General features: G+C 39.1%; 1 protein-coding gene across 8 annotated transcripts in view; it reads right to left on the reverse strand.

The window, feature by feature from the left end:
- Positions 1-7,048, reverse strand: part of ZNF516 (zinc finger protein 516) — a 144,744-nt gene extending 137,696 nt beyond the window's left edge. For 3 of the 8 annotated variants that reach the window (XM_023496292.2, XM_023496291.2, XM_023496286.2), the window contains exon 1: positions 6,939-7,048. The gene's annotated coding sequence lies outside the window, so the exon portion shown is untranslated. Of the gene's footprint in view, positions 1-2,522; positions 2,947-6,052; positions 6,127-6,454; positions 6,631-6,938 lie in introns of those variants that run through there. The other 5 variants (XM_023496290.2, XM_003760109.4, XM_031946715.1 and 2 more) reach the window with 4 other exon arrangements.
- Between the last annotated feature and the right edge of the window lie 904 nt (positions 7,049-7,952).

The raw sequence follows: 7,952 nt of genomic DNA on the forward strand, positions 1-7,952 counted from the left end.
GGTTTGCAGAGGACTTCACACAGATATTATCTCCTTGGATTCCTACAACATCCGTGTGAAGGAGTCCCAAGTATTTTGAATCTATATTTTACAAATGAGGAAATAAACTCAGTGCCTTGCACACAGTCCTCCAACTAGTGTCAAACTTGGGATTCTAAACTGTGTCTCTGAGAACTTTTCCACTCTCTATATTGCCTTTACTAAACTAATGTCCATGTGAGAAACATCCATTACAACATTACCTAATGCTACACTAAAGTATCATTATGTAGATAAACTACTTGAAGACCTACTTCGAAGGCTTCTCATTTTTTCATAGAATTGTTTATGAAGATTTTTCTAAATATCACATATTTCAGTAAACTTCTCCCAAAGTATTTAATATCTAAACTCAAATTAAGTCTAAAGACTGAACCTGAAGTTTCAAAATAAAGGAAGAAAGGCAAAGATTTAGAATGATGAAGTCATTTTTATCTCTTCACCAAAAGAATTTGATTTCAACGACAATACTCTAAAAATCATTATAAAAAAAAAACAATTGAAGAATCATAGATTTAGAGTTAGAAGGAACCATAAGAAATTATCTTGTCCAATCTCTACATTTTACAGATTGAGGAAACTGAGACCCAAAAGGATAAAATGGCTTGTCATCCCACCAACCAGTGACAAAGCTCTAATTTGAACCCAATTCCTATGCTCTCAAATATAACCTCCTTTCCCCTTCACACAACCTCTTCCTAAAGTTAAAAACTAACCTCATTCAAAGTGACTCAAAAACTTTATGAATCTGAGCTCATTTGTATAAGATAGCCAAGATTCACTTGGTAGATAAAGTATTTCTCATTCATTAGTAATGTTTAAGTTATATTTCCAGGATCAAAAGTTCTTGATCCATAGATTTTAGTAATGTTAAGCAACTTAAAAAGTCACAGATAGGTATGAAATATTTTAAGATGAAAAAAGAACTGAGTCATAAATTAAGCTAGTTTCTTAAAACAAACTAATGGATAAAATACTACCTTACCATGCCACCTTGATTGTTTTCAAGGCATTTCACTCAGTGAGCCTTATATGCAATACATTTTGTCTTAATACTGATTAGTTTCTAGAATATTCATCTTATTTGAATGTTTCACTTTCTTTCCAAATTTGTCACTTTAAATAAATTTATACAATTTTCTATACCGGTTTTACATCAGCAAGTTTGAGGAGGAAAGGGGTTCTATTAAGAAATATAGGGCTTTTTTTTCTCCCACATCTGTGGAAAAAAAATTATTCCAAAATGAAATGGCCTAACTAAACACAGAAAAAACTACTGATTCTGCAAATTTAAACAAATAATACTGGTCTTTTATTCTAGAAATCATTCAAGATGGCCATGGTGGTTACTCTTGTGAAACTGAAGAGGTCTCCTTGAGTAACCAAACTCCAATACTGATTACACCATAGGTAAAGTTACTGAGCAACTTCATTTTGTAGGGACTTGGTGGGGGGTGAGGGGAGTCTGAGATTCATTCTCAACCTATCACTTGATATTTTTAAAATTATATCTTTTATATACAAATATAAACAAAAAAGGACATTTTTAACAACACAACTAAGAATGAAGCAAAAACTAAGTAGCATGAAGCAAATGGAGCAGTATACACGGTAACTGATTTTATAGTATTCCAGTCAATAACTAATATCTAAATTTCTGGGTCAAAACATTTCTACCATATTAATTGCCTGATTTTATCTTGGTAACTCCGAGAAAGTAAAACATATCCTCGGTTCTCATCCTAGACAACTGTTCTAATAGCATTTGGATATATCCATAACCATATGGAGGCACGAAGATTTCTTTTAAATCTTTTCCCTGGAGTAAAGACTTCCTAATATTCAGGGGGATCCCTTCATATGTATATATGTATAGCATTTAATTATAAATACACATGCACATGTATATATATTCATATATGTATGTGAGCTGTTTAATTTTGAATTAAGAACTACAATCTCTAATAAAGTTCATTTTGTGGTTCCCAGGTTAAACAGAACAAAAAAAGTATAATTCTGTTTTACGTAATTCTCAGCATTTAAGTGGTTAAATCAGTACAGTGAGTACATGAAAAGCGGCTTCCAACTCCCATTCTTCTCTCCTTTGTTATGCACTGAGTACTGTTTTAATGCTTTATTCCACGCCCAGAAATACATCTGTGTTTCCAGAAACAATTTCAATATTCTACACTTTAGGAAGCTTTATCAGCGAATAACCAATTCTCCTGTTCAACACAAAAACAAACAAAAACCCATCTTAAGCTCTCCAAGGCATAAAGTGTCAAGAAATTAACTCTAGCTCCAGCACCACCACCACCAAAATCCTTGCCGTGGTGCCCCCAGCACCACCACCCCTCGCTCTTTTTGGTCCCAGTGCCCAAATCAGGTTCTAATACTTATGTAATTATTAACCAGTGCCACGCCTTTTATGCCACCCCACCTCAGCAATAACAAAGTGAAGTTTAAAATAGAAAAGCAATTACCTGACCAAACCACTACGCTTCAGTACCAAGAACCCAACATAATCCAAGAAGGCAATGGTTTAAAATCTCCCCCACTTCGGTCCCGTAAACCTTCCTCCATGAACCATGCTTCACTTTCTATAACGCTACGAGGACTTTCTTCTCCTCCTTGGGTTTCTCTCCTTCCAACCCCTTCTTTCCTCCTTCCTGCCCCCACCTTCCTTTTTCGCTCCTCCCTCCCTCCTTCTTTCTTTCTCTCTCTCACTCTTTCTTTTCTCTCTTTCCAGCCGTTTTGACAGATCCCTGCCTTTGTTAAGGTTAGAAGTTGAGCTGTGTCTGTTTCCTCTGCTCTTTCACTTCTTGTATTACAGTACAAGGCTGCGTGACGTCCTCGCTACATTATAGGGGGGCGGGGGTGAGTGAGGGCGGACAACTGAGTGTAAGTGCTCAGCCAAATCCCTCCTCCTTCTCCTACTCCTCCCTTTTCCCGCCTCCTTTCTTGTGCCCTCCCTCTGACTAAAAAGCACAGCAACAAGCTGCAGCCGCTGCCCTGAGGCCAGTCAGGTAAAAACCTTTCTCTTGGCCTGCCACCCCCCGCCCCCCATCCATCTTTTCCCCCATTACAAGCAACTCTCTCTCCCCTACCCCCACTCACCACATGTATATCACAGGCACATCAATCCTCCCGCATAAGCTCCAGAGATGAAGAAATAGGAATGAGAGAATCTAATAATACCTACCCACTACTACCCATTTCCTATCATAGAAAGTGAGCTTCTCTGACACACAGAAATCCAGTCAGGAAGCGAAGAATGGTTGGGATAAGGAAGATAAGGAAGGAAAAATCCAGGAGGGAGCTCAGACTGAGCCCTAGTCTTTTGAAGATGGCTTGAGTAAGAGTCAAAGAGCTTACACACCTAAGAGTATCCCTGCACTTCATCTTTTAATTAAGTTATGTAGGCTGCTAAAAGGAGGAGGGGGGGAGAAGTTAAGTATATGGCTGCCAAATCCAGTTAATGAAAACCCCTCCGATAGTTAACTCATTTAGTCCAACAGCAGGGCACACAATAAAGTGTGTGGCACAAAGCCAAAGGCAGAGGGATACTTCTCCGGACAGACTCAGATCCCTGTAGGTCAAGAAGGCCATGCTCCTTGTTAATCTGCAGCTAATGTGGAATGAGCCTGTACTTTGTGGCATTTAGTACTTTAATTAAGCTACATCATCATTCATACGTAGAGACATAAACACACAGAGATATGAATATACCACAATGGAACCCCAGAGATAGATACATGGCAATCCTGTATCAGAAAAAAAAAAAAAAAAAGAAGCTAAATTGCAACTGCATCCTTCGATCAACACTTTCAAACAGCATGTCTTATACACTCAACAAAAAAAATCAATTACAATATCAATATTTGGAGTGAAGTTGAGTGTTGGATTAAACTAGCACAAAATGTGGCCTGGTTCATGGCAGGCATTCCTTCAGTGAATGTGCCTATTGTGTTGGGCAGAAATGACCATTATTCATAGCATTCATAGGTCTAGTGGTCAGCTGCACTTTCTTTTTACCCACCAATGAGCTTTTTAAGTTCAAGAATCTGCAACATTGATTTGGGGGGTGGGGCAAGGAAGTTTGTAACTATCATTTTTTCCTCACCATCTTAATTATTTTCATGCACTTTTTTTGGCCATAGGCTACTAAGATTGATGGCACACCACAGTCTTACCCCCCTTAAAACAAGCAAAATACATAAGAAAACAGGAAGGAAAATGCTTGCTACACTATCATATCTATTCCTCATTTTTTTTTTTCCAAATAAGACCACAGGACTGCTGTGAAACATAAGATCATTTATATTTTCTCCCACTTTTAACAGGTTTCAGCTTGAATCTGAAATCAGAGCATATGCTTACATGTTTGATTATTACATGTCTGAATAGCTAGAGTGTTATTTTACAGTGTTTTGGACATCTACATGCAGTTTATAGATTAAAGTACAGCAATATCGATACACAGTCATGCACAAATCTGTATAAATACAGAAGCCTGACTGATTAGCACAGGGCTAGGAAGATTTAACAGTGTTCTCACACAAACACACACATACACACACACACACAATTACCTCAGAGCTTGAGAAAGAGGCTCCGGATTGGAAGTCTCAACTGTCACTCACAGCCAGGGGGCAGTCAAATGCAAATTAGGAATACTTTGCATCGGCGTTTCCTATTCTTTGCCACTTTTTTTTTTTTTTAAATGATAAAACAACAGTAGACCTCGAAAACTTAGGCATCTTCATGGAAAGAGTCTGTCTTCCTTATCAAGTAGGATGTCAGTCAATAATCTTTTACTTCGCGGGGGAGGAAATAAAGACTATTTAGCAATAACTAATGCGGGGCGGGGGGGGGGGGGGGGGGGGGTGCGTAGGGACTAGGGGGACCTGAAAGAAGGGGGAGTAGATGGAGCGGTGAATAGGGTCTCTACCCAAAAGGAGACTTTGACCTTTCATTGATTTCCGAATTAAATATTTTTGTCACAGGTCAGATTATAACACACGCCTCTCTCTAATTTATGAACTCATTAGTCTAATTTCATTATTTAATCATGCGCCAGCAATCGTGTTTCCTTAAGAAAGAACTGACCTATTTTTGGCTGGAGATAAACGATCATGTTAACAGATGTTAATCTTGTAATCTGTTTTTCCTGTAAGCACTTTACATACCCGCGTTTCAGACATTAAAAATAAAATCTTTTCCAAAAGAGTTGACGTCACATTTCGGCTCCTTAAAAAAGCATTCCCCCAATTTTTCCCCCTGCAATGATTTCAAAGACATTAAATCTTTTTCACTTTATAAATGATGATTTGTTCTGCCTCAACTCCCACAGGCTTTTATTTGCATTTCAAATTCCACAGGTTACACCAGTCGCCTTTTCAGAAAATGTAAACCAACAATAAGGCAGCAAATGGGTTTTTGTGCATCTGGATTAAATAAAGTGTAGAATGAATATGTATAGAAAGAGGTCTAAGCAAGTTGATCTTTGCACATTTATAGTCCAAGTGACTCTTTATCAATATGCGCAATGAAATGAGTAAGATATATACACATACAATACACATTCCCCAGAAGATCCTAGTCTACTGCTGGGAGCTTATTAACGCTCATAATAAATGGTGCTGACTACAGACCCACACTTTTCAGTTAAAATACTGGGTCTCTATGGTCCTTAATTGCAGAGGTTAGCTGGTTTTTCAGAAAACAACGGCTGATTGTCATTCCACCATCACAACCCTCTCATTTTAAATACCCCCACTAAGCTAGCTTTTTACAAAGTTACCCATACAAAGTTTCTTAAAACTTGAAAAAGTGGTTTAATCCAAATGAGGATCGCAACTATTTAGTACGTTAATTTTCACTTGAAATAAAAAATAAGGCATTTTTCCCCAGCATACACCCAGCCCCCCCATTATCTAACAATATTTTTTACATATTACCTACCTACAGTATCTATATTAGAAAAAAAAAAAAAAAAAGCTCCCATTCTCACCCCCAAACAGCTATTTTCATCTTCTTGTAGTAATTGCCACCCAGACATTGTCCTTCAAGCCCTTTTCAGCATTTCAGAGTCATTACATGAATAATTGTCTCTTCCCACTCCTGACTCACCCCCTCACCTCCCCACCCCCGCCAGTTTGCCCCAACTTCCCTTTAATAAGCCGTATACTACTTTAATGTCTGCTTCAGTTGTGTGCTCTCAGCTGATGGGATTGTAACTAGGGAAAAAGGGGTAAAAAAAAAAAAAAAAAAAAAAAAAAAACAAGACCCGCACCCACACCCACAAACACATTCACAGGACATCAGGCGATTCAAGCACACACTGAATCAATACTATCAGCAAAGCCCTTAATAATTTAAGTGGTTACTCCAGTCTCGGAGCCCCATTACCCACCTTCATTAGCCCGAGCATTTTACTTTAAAGTCAGGCAATTTGCTCTTTGTTTCTTAATGGATGAATGTAGCATCCAAGCTTTTCCCCCCCTTCTTCCCCTGTCGCCTTTGACGAAGTATACAAAGCGAAAGGCTTCTTCAAGCTCGGAGTCCCGTTCCACCCACCCCCCCTCCGCCCCCCTCCACTGCGGTAAAAAAAAAAAAAAAAAAAAAAAAAAAAAAAAAAAATCTCCTTTTCGTCAAACAACCCAAAGTTCCATTTTTAAGTACTCAAATTACTCAGCAGATTAACTATTAATTGGAAAAACGAAGTTTCCCTCTCCACCTCCCACGTCCCCCCCTCTACATCTTCAGCCCCCCCCCCCGGGCGTATCACACCAGGATCCCCATTACCTTGAGTACCCCCCACGACCCCTATTTATCCTCCTCCATCTCTTCCTTCTCCCCAAAGAACAGTAGTGCTGAAATCTCTCCGGGCCCCTTACCTTGCTGAGTTAAGGTAATGTTATTTTTGGAAGGACGCAGACAAACAGAAGAATCTGAAGGTGAAACCATGCGCTGAATGCAAGAAGGAAAGGACTGCACATGATTGACTGCGCCAGCTCCACTCAAGCCGAGGGGGGACGCCGAGTGAGCCAGTCGCTCGCAGTCCCCGTCAAGGGGCCCCTCCCCACCGAATCTCCCCTCGCCCAGTGACCCTGAGGCACTGCAGTGGCCCCCAAGCGAATGTGTAAGGGAGGACTTCTCCAACCCAAGGCGTTTTCTGGAGCCTTTCCCACATGTATAGGTTGGTGTCTTCCCCCAGGATGAGAAATGGACTGTTCTATATTAAATGCACACACTATCTACTATTGTCTCATCAGCACAAAGTTCTGCTACAATGCGGGGAAAGTCTAGATGCTCCAAATGACTCATAAACAAATAATTGTTCCACTAATAGCATTGAATCATTATCCGATCATGTATTTGTCCTACCTTCTTTCTGATGACTAGCCCTGCCTTACTTCGGGGTTTCAATTGCTGGATGCACTAGACAGACACATGTAGAGACACACATATACACGTATGTGTCTACACAGGTCGGTTATACATTTGTGGAGAATTTGGGCACTTGGGGATTGTTACATTCTCTGGAGTTCAGAAACGTTTGCTTAAATATGGATATAGTTTCAAGCTGTCCCAGATGCATGTATATTAGATATGGTTTGGTGCGTTTGGTGTGCGGTTCTTTTTTTTTTTTTTTTTTAACTCCCTGGTAAAATATTTATAGATTTATTCAAATGCACAGTAACAACACACTAAAGTCCTCAATCAAGATCAAAGAGTTCACCAGTTACATTGGAATATCTGAAAGATCTCTGAACAGTATTTGTGCCATCTGGCTTTTTAAATTGTAGTGTGTTGTGGTTTGGTTGTGATTTTTTTTTTAACTTTTATCCTTAAAAAGTTCAAATCTTATTTTTCTATCTGTTTTAAGAACTCAATTTACCCAGACTACA

The sequence above is a fragment of the Sarcophilus harrisii genome, chromosome 1, assembly GCF_902635505.1.
Source record: "Sarcophilus harrisii chromosome 1, mSarHar1.11, whole genome shotgun sequence".
Lineage (NCBI taxonomy): Eukaryota > Metazoa > Chordata > Mammalia > Dasyuromorphia > Dasyuridae > Sarcophilus > Sarcophilus harrisii.